The following is an 18,120-nucleotide window of genomic DNA, read 5'->3' as shown; positions in this document are numbered from 1 at the left end:
CGCACAGGCCTAGCGGCCATGGCCCACGGGCCCAGCCGCTCCGCGGCATGTGGGATCCTCCCGGACCGGGGCACGAACGCTTGTCCCCTGCATCGGCAGACGGACTCTTACCCACTGCGCCACCAGGGAAGCCCCTGCTTATCTTTTTGAATCACCAAATATGTTTCCCAATTTTTGAGGAAAGTTTGGCCATTATTTTATCAGATTATGTTTTCCTGCCATTCTTTTTTTCTGGGACATCAATGACAGTTGTTATGCTATTATGTTGGACATTTTAACAGTGTCCCTCATGTCCCTAAGATTCACTTTTTTCAACCCTCTGTCTTTCTTTTCTTCAGATTGAGTAATTTGCATTGATCTATCTTCAGCATATCTTCAGTATCTTCAAAGGGTTCACTGACTCTGTCATCTTCCTTCTGCTGTTAATCTCGTCCAGTTAAGTTTTTATTTCAGAAATTTTATTTTTCATTTCTTGAATTTTAATTTGTTTTTTGTTGCTACTGTTATTCAGTTTTATAGTTTATGTTTCTGTGCTGAGATTGTCTTTCATTATTAGCATTTTTCCTCTCTATACCCGAGTATTGTACCTAAAATGCTTGCTAATTAGAACATCTGAAACATCTTAGGATCTCCCTTGATTGACTTTTCCCTTGGGAATGAGATCCTGTTTCCTGGTTCTTTTATGTCAACTTATTTGGACAGTATCCTGGACGTTATAAATGATGAGTTGTGGGAACTCACAATTCTGTTACATTTTGCCAAGAAGTGGTATTTTTATTTGTTTTTTTGGTTTTGTTTTTGGTTAAAGCAGGTACTTCATTTGCCTGGATTCAAACTGTAAATTCTGTTTTACCTGTGGTGGTGGCAGCTTAAGTCTCAGTTCAGCTCTTTTTCCCTTAGTCTGGTGCTTGGAATCTGCCTGCACATCTGTGGTTTGGGGGCCTTCAGAGATTTGGGAGGAGTTTTTTTTGTGTTGTTTTGTTTTTTTGCAGTACGCGGGCCTCTCACTGCTGTGGCCTCTCCCGTTGCGGAGCACAGCCTCCGGACGCGCAGGCTCAGTGGTCATAGCTCGCGGGCCCAGCCGCTCCGCGGCATGTGGGATCTTCCCGGACCAGGGCATGAACCCGTGTCCCCTGCATCACCAGGCGGACTCTCAACCACTGTGCCACCAGGGAAGCCCTTGGGAGGAGTTTTTATGCTTCCTTTCTCTAACTCTCTCTGGCCTGGAATTTCCCTCTCATCTTCTGGTGACTGTGGTTTTCCTGGGCTCCGTCCTCTAGTTCTGAAGCCCAGTGAGACTGTGAGATTTCTACCAGAATTTTAGCCACTTGCATGGTACAGACTGGGGCCTGTCCTTATCTAGCATAGTTCGTTCATTCTTTCACATGTCAACTCACCTCCAGTCATTGCTTGTTTTCATTTCTTCCTCCAGGGCCTTCAGAAATTTTCTCTTTTTTTTTTAATATATTAGTCCTAGGTTTATAGTTCTTATCTGTGTGAGAGTTGGCCTGATAGGAGTTATTTGGCCGTCCCAGAGGTGGAATTATGGTATTTTATTGGTATTATTTACCAAGAAAGAGAGATTATAGAAAGACAGTCTAATTAAGTGGGAGGTGAGGGGAGCAGGATGGATTTGATTCTGGTCGTGCTGAGTATGATGTTAACCAAAGTAGAGTTATCCACCAAGTGGTGGTTATGGAAGTGTGACACTTAGAGGTGTGGTTTGGGCTGGAGGTACAGATGTAGGACTTCTAAACATGCCAGTGATGACCGAGATCATGAGAGTGGATGAGCAAGGAGGAATGTTTTGAACCAGAGGACTGACCTGAATTCGTAACTCTGGGGAACAGCCGTGTTTAAGAGGTAGGAATAGGATGAGGAACACAGGAAGGAGATTCAAAGTGGAAGTGGAATACAGTGGACCCTTGAACAACATGAGTTTGAATTGCGCGGGTCCACTTATACATGGATTTTTTTGGTCATCGATTGTGCACTACAGCACTACATGATCAGCCAGCTATTTGTTGAATTCGTGGAACTGTGTATACAGAGGGTCAACTGTAAAGTTATACTCGGATTTTCAACTGCCTGGAGGGCGCTCCTAATCCCCTAGTTGATCAAAAAGTCAACTGTAATTTGTAAGGGAAAGTTGTTAAAGAAACCAAGCTCGTGATCAGCAGTTCTTAACCTGGGATCTCTTGACCCGGTTGGTTCAGGATTAAGTTTCAGGGGGTTTCTGAACTCTCTGCAGTGTGTGTATGTGTAGGATTTTTCTGGAGAAAGGGTTCATACCATTCATCAGATTTCCAGGACGGTTTGTGACCTACAAATAGTTAAATGTTGAAATAAACAGTATCAAAACAACCCAATAAAAAAATGGGCAGAAGACCTAGACATTTTTGTAAAGAAGACATACAGGTGACCAAAAAGCACACGAAAAGATGCTGAACATCGCTAATTGGTAGAGAAATGCAAATCAAAACTACAGTGAGGTACCATCTCACACTAGTTAGAATGGCTATCATTAAAAAGTTAACGAATAATAAATGCTGGAGAGGGTGTGGAGAAAAGGGAACCCTTCTACACTGTTGGTGGGAATGTAAGTTGGTGCAGACACTATGGAAAACAGAATGGAAGTTCCTCAGAAAACTAAAAATAGAATTACCATATGATCCAGCAATCCCACTCCTGGGCATATATCCAGACAAAACTATAATTCAAAAATATACATGCTCATATAGCAGCACTATTCACAATAGCCAAGACATGGAAACAACCTAAATGTCCATTGACAGATGAATGGATAAAGAAGATGTGGTACATATATACAATGGAATATTACTCAGTCATAAAAAAGAACCAAATAATGCCATTTACAGCAACATGGATGGAACTAGAGATTATCATACTAAGTGAAATAAGTCAGAAAGAGATAGACAAATACCACATGATATCACTTATATGTGGAATCTAAAATATGACACAAATGAACCTATCTATGAAACAGAAACAGACTCACAGTCAGAGAACAGACTTGTGATTGCCAGGGGAGAGGTGGGTGGGGGACAAATGGATTGGGAGTTTGGGGTTAGTAGATGCAAGCTATTACATATAGAATGGATAAACAACAAAGTCCTACTGTATGGCACAGGGAATTATGTTTCATGTCCTGGGATAAACCATAATGGAAAAGAATATAAGTAAGAATGTATATATGTGTGTAACTGAATCACTTTGCTGTACAGCAGAAATCAACACAATATTGTAAATCAACTACAATAAAAATAAATTAAAAAATAAACAGTGTCAAATTAAAGTTCAGAAAAATGACTGGAGAGTGTCTATTTAATCTACAAATTTGGAGCTCACTAGTGGCTGAGAGCGATTTCAGGGTGCAGGTGGAAGACAAATTAGACTTCACTGAGAAGTGAATCGGAGATGAAGATGCAGAGCTAAGGGCAGGGAGTATAAAATTCTCCTGCAGGAAGTGTGGATGGTAAGGGGAGGAGAGATTGCCTGATAGAGGGGAGTAAGATTAAGAAAAGCCTAGCAATGCCCCGCCTGGCCTCATGTGTCGCAGGGCCCTTGCCACACTATCCCCTTTGTGCTTATGTCCTGAGATTTTTAGTTTGTGAAAGCTGCTCTGCTTTCAAACTCTGGAGACTGCTTGTGTGGGCCGGCATGCCCGTATTCGTAGCTTTTGATCCCAAAGATGTTACGAGCGCCGTGATGATGACAATTTATTTTTCTCTTTAGTTTGGTGTTCTTCCCCTATAGCACATTTTATTTTACTCTGCATATAGTAAAGGCTTAATGTCAGTGGCGTCAGTTTCAGGATATGGGATAGGGCCATGATCCGGTGGAAACAGTGGTCCCAGTGCCAAGGGTATAGAGAACATCTCTGGTGCATGGTTTCCCTTACAGCTCTCCATGGATGCTCTCAGGTCTCTGGGGGGATTCCAGGTTGCTATGTATGAAGGTTTCCCTGTCGTAAGCCCTTAGAATAGGGAAAGGCTTTCAAAAAGTTGTCCAGGAGAAGTAGGGAAATATGGAATATATCCCCCCTGCCCATGCTCCTTTCCCCCCACCTTTGGACTTCTTTTCTTAAGAGAGAAGTGTGATTAGATGGGAAGACACTAGGCTGAACTACTATGGGAATCAGAAAAGTAGGCTGAACTAGGGAAACTGAGATTTTGTAGCTTTCTGAACTCATCCTGATATCCTTCAATTAAAGGAAATCTGCAGAATACCTATTGTGGCTCATTCCTATTGCTTGTTGTATTTTCTGTCGCTGAGAAGTAGAACACTTTCCAGCCTGCCTGTGTCCCCTCCTCACCCAAGCCAGCTACCTTAACACCAATTCTTGTTACTTCCAGCCCTAATGAAGCCGTGCAGTGTCACTGTACTTCTAATATCAGATAATGGTGAAAATAATTGATCAAAGATTAGATGAGAGCTAATTCTCCAGCAACATTCAATTCTTTTTTTTTTAAAATTTATTTATTTATTTATTTAGTTTTTGGCTGCGCTGCAGGGCATGTGGGACCTTAGTTCCCCAACCAGGGATCGAACCTGTGCCCCCTGCCTTGGAAGCGTGGAGTCTTAACCACTGGACCGCCAGGGAAGTTTCTCAACATTCAATTCTTATACTAGAAACTTGTTAAGAAATGAATCTATAGTTGGATAAATTTGTGGTAAAGACATTTTGGACCCTACCCTTCTCAGACTCTTAGACAAAGAATAAAATACATCAAATCAGTTTAGAAGTTCCAGCTCCAGAGCCAACGCACTGCCCTCCTCACCTCTGTGAAAGCTGTGTATCACCTTGAGTTGTCACTGCTTGGTGAGAAAGTGCAGGGCAAGTGCGCACAGAAAGTGGAAAAAGTATTCACAGGGCTTCTGAGAAGCCTGAATGCTTTGGATAATCTGCATATTCTGTTCACTGCTTAATTTCTAAAAGTACAAATGGAAACGTAGTATACACACTATTCCCTTCCATGATTTTGGTACTTAACAGGATAGCTCGACCGCCCTTATATATTGGCACATAAAGGGCTTTAAAATTTTTTTGACAGTTGCAAAATCTAATATTTGTAATTACTGTATTTTATTGACTGGATGAACTAGAATTTATTTAACCTGTCCCCTTTTGACAGATACTTAATTTTTTTCTGATTTTTATAATTATAAGCAACGCTTTTGCGAATGACATCAGGCGTACGTCATTTTGCGTGTGTGCGGTTATAACTGTAGGATGAGTCCCAGCAGCTGAATTGTTGTTTTCCTCTCTAGAGGGTCTGCCAGTTTACACTCCCACCAGCCACGTAGGAGAGGGTCTGTTAACCCCTATTCTTATTCTTTGTCAGAAAGATGAAGATGGTATCTTGTAGTTTTGATTTTGTATTAATCTTATTTATGAGATTGACCATCTCTTAATATGTTTAAGGGTAATTTGTTTCTTTTCTGTTAACTATATTGTTCCTCCTTTTTGTAAGAGCTCTTTATTTATTAAGGAAATTGGCTCTGTCTAGGATGTGAGCTGCAAGAGTTTTTATTTTGTGTGTGTGTGTGTGTGTGTGTGCACTTTGGTTTGTGTTTTGACTGTTTTCCTATGAAGAAACTATCTTAGTACGTAGTTGAGTTTGTTAATCTTTTCTTTTGTGGTTTCTGGGTTTTGTATCATAGGGACCTTTCTCATTCCTAGAGTACCAAAATCTCCTAGTTTCTTTAGGTTGTTTTGTAGATTCATCTTTTATACTTTAAAATCATTGATCTATCAGGAATTAGCTTACTCTAAGGCATGAGCTATGGGTCTAACTTGCTTTTTCCCTCAGATGGCCACCCAGGTGAATTCACCTCTTTTTTTTTTTTAATGTGATCTACCTATGGCAGACATTACAAGTTATCTATCTGATATCTATTCTTATCTCGTCACCCTTTGAACAGTGACATTTATGAGAATGTTAGTAAATCCAGATGAAAAGATTTGTCTTCTTAGACACCCTTGTGCTGAGAGTGTCCATGTGTCACAGGTGACTATAGGGTGGAGCTTCCAGGAGAGCTATTGCCTGGGTGACAAAGAGGGACAGGCTGATAGCATAACCCTTTGGTTTTATCCTTTCCCTCTTTTCCTGCCTAGGTGAGGGTAGAAGGTACAGATGGCCAGCATTTGTAGGCCATCAGGGAAATGATCGTGGATTACACTTTGAGGATGGATACGAAGAACTTTACAGAAAAATGTAACTGAAATAAAACACTTGTGGAAAAAATTCCAATCTCTGGCAGCAGAAGTCAGAGTGCTTCTGTGTATGTGTATGTTGGCAAACTCAAAGCAGAGGGTGAGGGCTTCCCTGGTGGCGCAGTGGTTGAGAGTCCGCCTGCCGATGCAGGGGACATGGGTTTGTGCCCCGGTCCGGGAAGATCCCATATGCCGCGGAGCAGCTGGGCCCGTGAGCCATGGCCACTGAGCCTGCGCATCCGGACCCTGTGCTCCGCAACGGGAGAGGCTCTCACAACAGTGAGAGGTCCGCGTACAGAAAAAAAAAAAAAAAGCAGAGGGTGAAATACAATGGAAGAATGCAACTAAACAGAAGGACCGACTTCTTAGCTTTTATTCATAATATATTGGCCTTCCCCAAATTGGACACAAGAATTGGGGTATTCACAAAACTACAATGAAATATGAAGGCATCTCAAATCAAATGTGTTGTTTTTCTCACTGGGTTGTAGCCTGGTTTTTGAAAGGTAGAGAAAATCTGCTCAAAGGATGTGATCTATTTGGTTTCAGCTTACAGACAATATCCTGATTAGAGTAATGAAATAAATAGTATCCAATATTTAAAAACTAGAGATTGAATTATAAAGGAAATACAAGTAATAATTTATTGAAATTACTGGATCGAATCTGCCAGCAACAGCAAGTAGTTGTGGCGAATATATGGTTTCAGAGTCAATTTCAACTCCCCATCCCTGCTGTTTATAATTTTATTTTCAGGTTAGATTATAACAGAAGAATGTTCAAACATATTTGTACCCTGTATTTCCTTTCAGTTAAAGTCTTTTCTAAACCAGATTTAAGTTAGGTTCCACAGTTGTAAAACAAATGTTTTCATGAAACAATGTTTAAACAGACTTATTTAGGAAATTGAGCTTTATTTTTTTTAAGGTTGATACATCCTTCCCCCTCCCCAATCTTGGCAGTTCCAAAAATAAACTTAAACACACTTTTTTGGAATACATTCTCTCCTCTGTGGTGTTGATGGAAGTCTGAACCAACGAGACAAATCCAGAGACATCTCTGTCGCTAGAGGCAAGCTCTGGAGGTGGTGGGTGAGCTTTCTCAGAGGGAGCTCTGTATCTAAATGTTACCCAGCCACTCATTGCTGGAATGCTATTCTTTAAACAAAGAATGAGTTATTCACTTAGTTGAAGAAGGTGGTCAATGAGACATGATGCTTGTAACAGAAAATTAAAGAACATTTTTTTTTTTTAATTTATTTTTGGCTGTGTTGGGTCTTCGTTGCTGTACGTGGTCTTTAGTTGCGGCGAGCGGGGGCTACTCTTCGTTGCGGTGCATGGGTTTCTCATTGCGGTGGCTCATCTTTGTTGTGGAGCATGGGCTCTAGGCGTGCAGGCTTCAGTAGTTGTGGCACGCAGGCTCAGTAGTTGTGGCTCGCGGGCTCTAGAGCACAGGTTCAGTAGTTGTGGCGCACGGGCTTAGTTGCTCCGCAGCATGTGGGATCTTCCCGGACCAGGGATTCAACCCATGTCCCCTGCATTGCCAGGCAGATTCTTAACTCCTGTGCCACCAGGGAGAACATTTTATCAATTGTCTCCCTCTTCATAAATGTCTCCTCCTTGTGAAACACACAGACACACACAGATGTCATTTACATGGTGCCTTTTCGAAGAAGTAAAGTAATAATTAAAATACAGGGGAAAGTTTAGAAAGTTTCCCCTAAAACTGCACGTATTTTTAGAAGATTGCAAATATAAAATGTAGCCACCTTCTTGTTAAAAGCATCCTTAGCATTCTCTGTGGAGCAGAGTAGACCATCCGTAAATGTTAATGGAATGGATGAATAAAATTACGCTGTCAAGTACAGCATATTAATTATGTGACTTTCTCCAGACTGAATATTTGACTGGCTTGATGAAACAGTGACTGTGGCTACTCATTGATCTCTGTGATTGCTAACTGAATTATAGTTAACAGAAACAGATTTTTCAGAGTTTGCCCTGCTGCATCTAAGTTGTACACAGAGAAGCCAAGCGCTGGAAGCTGGTTTCTTTACATTAATATGGATACCTTCTCAGTGTCTTTGACTGCAGGGGGGCCGTGAACCTGAGGCAGTGTAGCAGGTAATGTAACACCAGGGCGGGGGAGCAAGAATTTGTGAGGTGTTGATTCTCTTGAATTCCGTGAATGTCCCTCTCTTTGTATCAATCCACACCTGAAGATTAGGTTTGTTCTCCTCTGGATAAAACATTCCTTATTTAATGCATTCCACAGCAGCTACCAACTGAATGTGAAACTTAAACCTTGTTTCACTAGCTAACAAAGATGAGAAGACATTGCATTATTAAAGCTTTTAGCCAATAAGAGGGGTGTTAGGTACGTAAGTTGAAGACAACCCTGCCCCCTTCGTTGTTTTTAAAACAGAAACAACTATTCAGGGGTAATACTTTTCTGCAATTCTTTGGTGATTACACCTAAGGCCTTTTTCAAGGGCTTTTAACCTATTAAGTGTTTAAAATTGTAAATTGAACTTATTACTTTCAGTCTACAATTGAAGCTTTTAATACGAAAGCTATGAAGTTTTACTTTTGGATCAAACTCTGGTAGCTCAGCTTTTATTTTGTGCCCAAGATAAGAGCAACCTATCTTTCTTTTTTAGAGAGGTTTTTAAGGCCTTGTTTATGGTATAGAATGAGCACAAGTATTTTTTTTTCCTGGATTGTTTTCCATGATTTTGTTTAATTCAGAAGTGACATAGCTAATCCTACATACATTAAACACTAATAAAACCTGCATATTTGGAGTAATGGCATGGACACTGGTGGGAGATATAGACCTCGGCAAGTCCTCTCTACAAAAATCTACACTAATATTTTTGACTAATTAGAGATTAATTTACTTAATGGTCCTTTAAAATTGTAGTTCTTTTCTGGGAGAATTAACAATTATCATTCAATTTTACCAGTATCTGCAATCAGAGGTTGACTCACTGGGGATATGTTTTGTATTGAAGTTTATAAGCTGCTTTATATTTAGATACTCATTCAATAACTAGGAGTACCTACTATGGGCTAGTGACTTTTGTAGGTATTTGGGATATATTAGTGAAGAAACCAGACAAACATACAGAATAACTGTAAGTGTTAATTTTATTACATAATTCAGCCAAATTTACTGATTTTACTGAAACTCTTATAGTAGAAGTTAGCTAGATTTCTTGAAAGCCTGAGCAAACTTTCTGGCCAACCCAATAGGCTGTGCATTTATCCCTGCAACCTTAGTTTTTAAGGAATATTTTTTAATGGGGCTCCGCAGAGCAGAGTTTCCATGGTGACCTTTGGAAGATGGGGTGGGGATGAGATTTATAGACTAGTGTATATGGCTCTTCAGTGATGCTCAGAATCTTCTGCCCCCACACCCCTTTTTTTATTAGACCAGCTCTACGCCTATCTGTTTACACATGGGAATTCAGTATACTATTTCTTTAAAAAGGAGCGATCTACTTTAGGTTATAAATGGAGTGGGTGAGTGTTGGAAAACGGAGAATTATCTTTTTGTTTGAAATTTGCCTTAGACAACAGTGGTTTAGATATTCTGTGATTAACCTTTGTTTCCATATTATTCTGTGTTCGTCTATGAATTTAACTACTTTCTTGTCTTTCCAGCTTTGGTAAAACTGTCCAGGACACTAAACAGATGATTATCTGAAATCCGCAGCTCCCTTAGATGAGAGTTGGGAAAAGACCTTATACATAATCTGGCATTTGATCGTGTTTTTTCTGCTCACTCCCTCAGATGAAGAAATGATGAGAGGGTATTTGTATCAGCTTTTGCCATGATCATGCTGTGTAACAACTTTAAAGTGTAGTCTTTGGACCACCTGCATCCAAATAATCTAGAATGCTTTTTAAAGCTACAGATTCCCAGCTCCCACCCTGGACCCACTGACTCAAGTTTAAGAATCACTATCTTAAACCTCGTTGCATATCAGCTCAGATAACGGCAACATTTCTGATAGCTGTTCCACATCACGTGTCTCATACCTTTTTTCTAACTGAGGTATAATTTACAGTGAAATTCACCCCTGGTAGTGAATTGAGATCTGACAAAATGCAGACAGTTGTGTGACTGCCACTTCGATCAAGTTACAGCAGTTTCATCCCCCCGCCCCCCTCCCCCAAATTTCCTTGTGCACCTTTTGTAGAAGATCCTTCCTTTTTTACCCCCTGTCCCTGGCAACCGCTGATGTGTTTTCTGTCCTTGAAGGTCCTTGTGGTTTTGTCATTTTAAGAATATCATATAAATGGAATCATACTATTTGTAGCCTTCTTTCACTTAGCATAATGCATTTGAGACTCATGCATGTTGTTTGTATCAGTACTTCATTCCTTTTCGTCGCTGAGTGGTATTCCTGGAACAGATGTACCTCAGTTTATCAGTTCCCATTTGAAGTATATTTGGGTTGCTTTTAGTTTTTGGCAATTATGAAGCCACTGTGAACATTCATGACGGGGTTTTTATTTCACTTGAGTAAATGCTGAGGCATGGGATTGATGGGTCTTCTTGTAAGTGTCTGTTTAACTTTATCAGAAGTCGACACTTTTCCACATTGAGTCTTTCTCTTTATTACGCAAATGATGTTGAGCATTTTTTGTGTGCTTAGTTGCCATTTGTATACCTTCTTTGATGAAGTGTTTGTTCAGATTATTTGCCCATTTTTTAAATTGGGTTGTTTTCTAGAGTTCTGTATTCTGGATACAAGTCGCTTATCAGTTGTGTTTTGCAGAAATTCTCCCAGTGGTTTGATTTTTTTTTTCAGTGTCTTTCAAAGAGTAGAATTTGTGTCCCAGCACTAATTATTGTCATCCTTATTTAATACAATCATATATTTCTGTTTTTCTTCACAGATTCCTATTCAGCTGTGCCATTCTCCTCTAGTACTTTTAAGCCCACAAACATATCAAATATATCCACTGGCAGTATGGCATAGTGGGAAAGAGTATTTTCTGTGTATCCAAACTTTGTCACTTTGACATTTCATAGTCATTTTTTTCTTTTTACAATTTTTGTCATCAAAGGCAGAAAGTCTTATGGGAAGGGCATAGGATTTGGCCAAACTTCTTACGAAAATTTGGTTCAGTAAGGGGAAAAAAATAGAGGCTTAGCAATTCTGTAACTTAGCTAGAGAGTGTCAGAGCCTGAATGGGACAGCAGGTGTCTGACCCAAAGCTTGTGCTTGTGACTATGCACTGTCCATTCTTCGCTAACCATTTTACTCTTCTTTGTCTGTTTCAGTGAAGAGCCTTAGTTTTTTCCTCTTATGTATTGTGATGTACAGTTTACAGAGAGCTTTTGTTGACAGCTGTTGAGTAATCTTAGAGGCCCCTTCAAGGTTTGATCATCTATGACATTGTGATTTATTAGATTAATTCTGGTAAATTCCACCCATCTTCAGCTATTTGTAAGTTATTGCGTAAAAGCAGTGATATTGAAAAATTTAAGCATGTTTTCTGTAACTTTCCAATTTGTTGTCCCACAGGTAATTTTCCCAGAGCTTGTTAGATTATGAAAAAAGGTTTTGCCTTTGAGTATCCTTTGGTTTAGGTTTTCCACGGAATTTGCCTCCATTTCATTTTGCATAGATTTACTAAACATCCTGTAAATGCAGACTTGAACTTGGAGTAACCTGCGTTTGCAGTTTCTGTGAACCCCGCTGGCCGCTGGGAACTAGGCTGCCACACCACAGATTTATGTTCTTTCCCCCTCTGGCTAGAGTTGACTCATGTTTGTGTAAAGTTGAAGGAAACTGAAGCCTCATCCCACACTACTGTCTTCCAAAAGCATGCCAAAGAAAGAGACCAATTAAAAGAAGAAAGCCTGGCAATGCATTTTAATCTTCTGCCTGTTCTGGGTGGCCTGCAGGCTCTGTGGAGGAGAGGAAGCAGCAGAGCCTGTGGAACATTTACTTGGATTTGTCCTATGGAAACTAACTCAGAACTCAGCTGCTCAGGGTTTGCACCGAAACAGCTCATGAAGAACATGTTGAAATGAAAGCCATGCTTTCCGGCCGACCTTTGAGTGCAAAGCTCTGTGAGGCCTGCAGTGGTGGCTGACAGACACAAACATTCAACAGTGAGAGAAGTTGGAGGAAGCCTGCATACAGAGGAAGTATCTACGGGTTGTGACAAATGACAAAAAAATGATACAATTTAGTAGCAAGTTTGATGGTCCTTTATTCAAGGGAAGATAATTCATGGATGGGGGGGAGTACTGTTTCTGAGGGATTTGGGCAAAAGCGAGTTGACAGAGCCTTCGAGGCAGCAACATGGACATTGCATGATTGACCAGGAGGCCAGGAGTATCCTGGGAAGGCTAACAGGTCTAGTGTTTTCTAGCGTGAGGTGAGCCGAGCTGGAGGATTGGGGTCCGTGTATGTTAGGTGTCCTTGGCAGTTTTCCGTGAGTGTAGGCTGACTTAGGTTTAGGTTTGTGATGTGGGCCGGTCCACTGGAGTGGCGTCCATTTTTTTTTTTTTTTTTTTTTGCGGTACGCGGGCCTCTCACTGTTGTGGCCTCTCCCGTTGCAGAGCACAGGCTCCGGACGCGCAGGCTCAGCGGCCATGGCTCATGGGCGCAGCCGCTCCGTGGCATGTGGGATCTTCCTGGATCGGGGCACGAACCCGTGTCCCCGGCATCGGCAGGCGGACTCTCAACCACTGCGCCACCAGGGAAGCCCTTGGCCTCCATTTTTTATCAGCCGTAATTATGTGTATGAAATAAGGGGTGATGAAGAGGGAGAAAGTGGCTACCTCAGTTATATCAATTTACTGCGAAAGGAGGCCCCGGCATCCAAGATTTCCCTCTTACCTTTTTTTTTACCCCCTCCCCCCCCCTTTTTTTTACAAGGGGTAAAATATGTTGACACTGGCTTTGTGAGAGGGGGCTTAGCTATGACAGACTAATGGAATGTGTGGAGAAGTGTCTCTCGGCAAGGTTTGTGGAAACAATACCTGAAAATAAATCCTTACAGTGAAAGAACTGGCGGAGCATTAGGAGAAAGCGGGTTACACGTGCAATTGGTCATCCCATGGGGAATGAGAGACCCTCTACAGGGTCTGCCTGCATGAAGGCTGTTCTCCCTGTTCTGGACTTGTTATTAGTGACTCTTTACAGAATGTGTTTCTATAAAGTGACTACCGGTTATATGGAAGGGGTAAACCGTGACTGTATTAGGATTTGTTTGGTCAGAAATATTCGGCTGTCATGTGAGATTGAAGTCTTAAGTCACTGGAATAAAGGATGCGTAACTGTTTGAAGGAAAAGGACTTGGGAAAGCTCCAGAACACAGTACGAGTAATTTGGGAGAAAGCTGTGATAGGGGATAGCACTTCTGGGCCACCAGAGGGCAGCATGCATTCAACAACTATTTTCTGAAGTCTGCATTTTCAAAGTACCACTGAGGACTGTGTGAAAGGGGGGCAGACCCTGGAGTGAAGTCAGCTTTGTACTGATTTTATGCTCATCCCATCCACCTTGGATAACTCCAGCAATATGTCATTTTTTGGTCTCTCCATCTTTTTCTTTCTCCCCAAGCAGAGTTATTCCACAGCTTTCAGTATATATCTCTATATAGCACTTATTATATTTTTCTTTTTTTACTGAAATATTTTATTTGAAGGAACATAAAAATTAATTGCTTTTACCATGCGACTGTGAAGAATTAACTGCACCTTCCCAATAAAAATTTAATCGTTACTTTTATAACATTAAAGTAATTAAAGTAATTTACAAAGACAATATCAATTGAGACTCATCCAGTTATAACTAATCCATTATAAACAAATAGCAATCTTAAAATTTCAGAATAAGTATCATTAAACTGAATTCGAATAGGAAGCTCATTGGCTATGCTATAACAAATAGATGAAAACTAAAATGGATTTTACACTCTAGGGATATATAAGTGTTAAACATTCTAATTTCTTATACAGATAACAGAAAGCTTCATTTCATTATTGTAAGCTCCCAAAATTTATGCTTATTTTTTCTACTTCTGTCAATTTCTTGACACATTTAACACAAGCATGGAAATCTTTTCAGTAAATTGAGCATGTGCACCCCGCACATGTAGTGAAGGATACTGGCCAAGTGACATATGTCTCATATTGTTTGAGTTTCCGATCTATTCTTTGCTTCAGACCCCCATACAAGTTTATTCTTTTCTCAAGCAACCTGTGAATTTGCAGTATCTTTTTTGGCTTTTACAGAGTTGGGGCTTTCAGTGGCTCTGATAGTTTTACAATAAGCTCTCCTGTAGCCATTTGGTTGCTGAGTTCTCAGCTTTCTCCATTTTTCAGTTGTCCACAGCCTGGTCTATGCTCTTGAAGGCCTGACTTATCATTTCTTTTTCTTTTTTCAAACCTATCCCTGACTCCAAAATACCAAATACGTTCCTTCCACTGGGCTTTATTTAAAGATTGTTTCTGACAAGATGCCCCTTCATTCTTCGATTTATCTTTTCTGGAGAGTTTCTTTCCACCCCGCTTCCGCTTCCCAGGCTTGAGGTCAGGGTTTCATGTTTGGAATGCTTTTTATGCAATTCTTGAAATTTATTCCACATATTTAAGGGAATTCCAGAAAGGCACACTTTGTGTGCATTTACATGTGGCTCTGTTTCAGTTTTTGGTCTATCTAAGAGAAATCTGAGATTTGTTTCTCTCATTATCTGACCTTTCTCTTCCTGTGAGTTCAGGCCTCATCGGCAGAGTTCAATGCAACATCACGTAGGCCAGGAGGAAGCAGCCCACGCCCTGTCTTTTCCTGAAGTTCAAGTCTTTAAGAGAGTAGCTCTTAGAAAGGTACACCTTCTCCTGCTGGCTGCACACCTGGAAGCCTGCAGGTTCTGGGGCAGAGCCTCACTATAATCCCAGTGTGGGAAGAATCCCCTCCTGGGCATAACACTCAACGGCCAGGTCCCAGGTAGGATTTCTAGCCTGTTGACATTTCCATGCACTGTAAGTGTTTTCCAGGATTCACTGATTATAAACATAGTCCATTTTCTCAATGGGAAGCATCCTTACCCCCTCACTTTGGTGGGACAGAAAACCCCTTTCCCACCAAAGAGCTTGGGAAGGTGCTGAGCTGCCCCTTCCAAGGAAAATATGGGCCTGGATGGGATCTTCTCTGGCCTAATCTGCCCGTGCTGGGCCTCCTGGCAGATCCTCTGGAACCGTCACCAGGAGCCCAAGCCCATATTTAATTTTGTGTTAGGCTTTATGGGCAATGGATCTTTGTTAGGACCACTCAACTCTCTCTGCCCATTGTAGTGAGAGATCTCATTGCAATCGATTGGAGTTTGGGTTCCAATAAACTTTTATTTATAGAAACAGTTGGCGGGCCTGGGTTTGGCCCATAGGCCCTAGTTTGCCCACCCCTGGTTTAAGATGTGGTTTTCAATAAATTAGGTTAATAAGTTATTTTGTCTACCATGTTGCTTTAACATAGTACCAAGCAAATGCATAAAGTACATTGATTTTGTTGAATATACTCTGATGTACTTTGAACGTTCTTTGTTCAGTGATGAAGAGTTATTTCCAATGGCTGAATAATAATTATAACTACTTTTTCTGGTAATGCTTCAATGAAGTTCTCAGAAAATACGTAAGGGATCGTCTATGTGTTGTATTTGTAAATATTTAATTTACAGTTAAAAACTGGAGATTTGATCTTAGTAAATGAAAAGTTTTGATAAGTGCCTTTGGAGTGTATAGTCTAAGCGAAACTGAAAGGTTTTCCTAAACCAAACTGTGACCGAGAAGAATGTTTTTAAAAAGCTTTAAAAAAATTAGTTTTGCTTCAGGTAATGTGAATATAGCCAAAATATCTCTCTGTTTATAGACAAGTGGCTTAATGTTTGAAGTATTATTCATCTCGTCAGTCTCCTGGGTGTGTGTTGAGTAGACGATGTTTTTTCAGTGTAGTTTCAAAACGCAGGATGGTTTATCATACGAAAAAAATGTAGGATTTGTGTGGTCTTGGCTTGACTTAGAGTCACAGGTTACTGACTGTTAAATGTAATACAGAAATGTTTAAATCACACCGAGGTCTTCCCTGTAGCCGCCTAACCTCTTGTATCCTTACTGTCAGTCAGCCTTTGTCCCACCAAGATGGAAGAGCTTTGGTCATGGTGCTCAACGCTTGGCTTCTTGGTCCAGTGACCTGCTTCCTCCCAGAGCTTTCCACACTGTCCCCTGGAACAATTTTATGGTGAACACTCCAACATTTACCCCTCCCCTAAACCTTCTCTTTACCTCTTTGCCTTAAGAGAAAGCCAGTCCTCCTTTTTTCCTGTTGCCTTCTCCAGTGGAGTTTGCCATCTCTCGCCCACCTCAGGGCTGGAAGAAGTGGCCACTTCCAGAGAGTTAGCCTGAAATGTTCACACAGCAGTATCTGTGTCTTAGACCAGTTGGTTAGACTGTCCAATATCCTTCTTCCTCACTGCTTGCTGACCTCTGACCTCTCACTTGCTCCTTTTTATTCAGTGAAGACTTGAGCACCTGACTCATGCATCCCTCCTGCTCTGACCTGCCATCACCCTGGGTAACACAGTGTAGACTGGAAGGGTGCATCAGGTTCTCTCACTTCCCAATCCACGATATCCTTTCCTACACCAGCCACTTTCTTTGACGCCCTAATCCTGGATTTAGTTATTTCCTGGAAGGGCTGCACTTTTGCATTATTAAATCCCAGCATCTGGGCTTCCCTGGTGGCGCAGTGGTTGAGAGTCCGCCTGCCGGTGCAGGGGACACGTGTTCGTGCCCCGGTCCAGGAAGATCCCACATGCCGCGGAGCGGCTGGGCCCACGAGCCATGGCCGCTGAGCCTGCGCGTCCGGAGCCTGTGCTCCGCAACGGGAGAGGCCACAACAGTGAGGGGCCCGCGTACCGCAAAAAAAAAAAAAAAAAAAAAAATCGCAGCATCTTACTCTACAGCTTACTCAGCAGCTTCAACTAAACATGCTTAGTCAAAACCCCTTTACTTTCTTTCTTCTTAGCAGCTGCCTGTCTCTCCTTCCCCCCCTGCTTAGTGTAGTCTGCACGGTCTAACACTAAGCCACTTTCTTGAGATTGTCTTCAAACTGGCTCTCTTGTCCTCTCACATCTACCTGGGAAAACCCAACTGCTGACGGCCTGCTCAGGTAGTCTTGATCTGCACGAACTCCAGGTTGCCCCGACCCTACTTGTGTGGAGCGGGTCCCAACAGATCCCAGCTAGTTTCAGAATCCTTGGTCTACTCAGTGTCTCTTAATTAAGAGGTTATTTACCCAGGACCTGCAGGAGGGCTGCAGTTCCCTCAATTCTTTTCTAGTTATCTCCGGATCTTTCACGCATGTGTACAGCTATTCATGTTCCTTCTGGGTTATCCAGTCCAGTTTTAGCTCTTTCAACCTGAAGCATCACTTCATACCAGTTATCAGATGGCTCTGCCGTCTCCCACAGCGTCTTCCTGGAGGTTTAACTCCAGGAAGATTTAACTCATTCCATCAAGACTTTTGTAGAAGGAAGATAAGACCAGTCACCTTCAGTCTTTTTTTATTTTATTTTTTTAACATCTTTATTGGAGTATAATTGCTTTTCAATGGTGTGTTAGTTTCGGCTTTATAACAAAGTGAATCAGTTATACATATACATATGTTCCCATATCTCTTCCCTCTTGCGTCTCCCTCCCTCCCATCCTCCCTATCCCACCCCTCCAGGCGGTCACAAAGCACCGAGCTGATCTTCCTGTGCTATGTGGCTGCTTCCCACTAGCTATCTACCTTACATTTGGTAGTGTATATATGTCCATGCCTCTCTCTCGCTTTGTCACAGCTTACCCTTCCCCCT

General features: G+C 41.5%; 1 protein-coding gene and 1 pseudogene across 2 annotated transcripts in view; one reads left to right on the top strand and one right to left on the bottom strand.

Annotated features, from left to right (window-relative positions):
• LMO7 (LIM domain 7) overlaps positions 1 to 18,120 on the top strand; it is a 199,415-nt gene that overhangs the window by 30,780 nt on the left and 150,515 nt on the right. The window lies entirely within an intron of this gene.
• LOC149746839 (protein FAM204A pseudogene) lies at positions 13,935 to 15,265 on the bottom strand (annotated as a pseudogene).

This window comes from Delphinapterus leucas, chromosome 18 (genome assembly GCF_059928025.1).
Source record: "Delphinapterus leucas isolate spDelLeu-1000000601 "Yukka" chromosome 18, BTC_Dleu_Yukka2, whole genome shotgun sequence".
NCBI classification, from domain to species: domain Eukaryota; kingdom Metazoa; phylum Chordata; class Mammalia; order Artiodactyla; family Monodontidae; genus Delphinapterus; species Delphinapterus leucas.
This window is presented reverse-complemented; position numbering and strand designations above follow the sequence as displayed.